Source organism: Cicer arietinum, chromosome 2 (genome assembly GCF_000331145.2).
Source record: "Cicer arietinum cultivar CDC Frontier isolate Library 1 chromosome 2, Cicar.CDCFrontier_v2.0, whole genome shotgun sequence".
Lineage (NCBI taxonomy): Eukaryota > Viridiplantae > Streptophyta > Magnoliopsida > Fabales > Fabaceae > Cicer > Cicer arietinum.
Window position 1 is genome coordinate 26471999 of NC_021161.2, and position 345 is coordinate 26472343.

The window sequence follows — 345 nt, forward strand, 5'->3', positions numbered from 1 at the left end:
TGCAAGTAGATCCCTTAGGATACCACAAACCTAGATTTTTGGTTCCTATAAGATATCTAAATATCCTTTTGACTGCACTTAGATGGGATTCTTTTGGATTGGCTTGGTATCTAGCACACATGCAAACACTAAACATTATATCTGGTCTACTAGTTGTAAGGTATAGTAAGGATCCTATCATGCCTCTAAACAAAGTCATATCTACAGTTTTTCCTTTCTCATCTTTATCTAAATGGCAAGCTTGACTCATAGGTGTATCAATGGATTTAAACTTATCAAAACCAAACTTCTTTAAAAGATCATTATAGTATTTGGTTTGACTTAGGAAAATGCCATTCTTGCTTT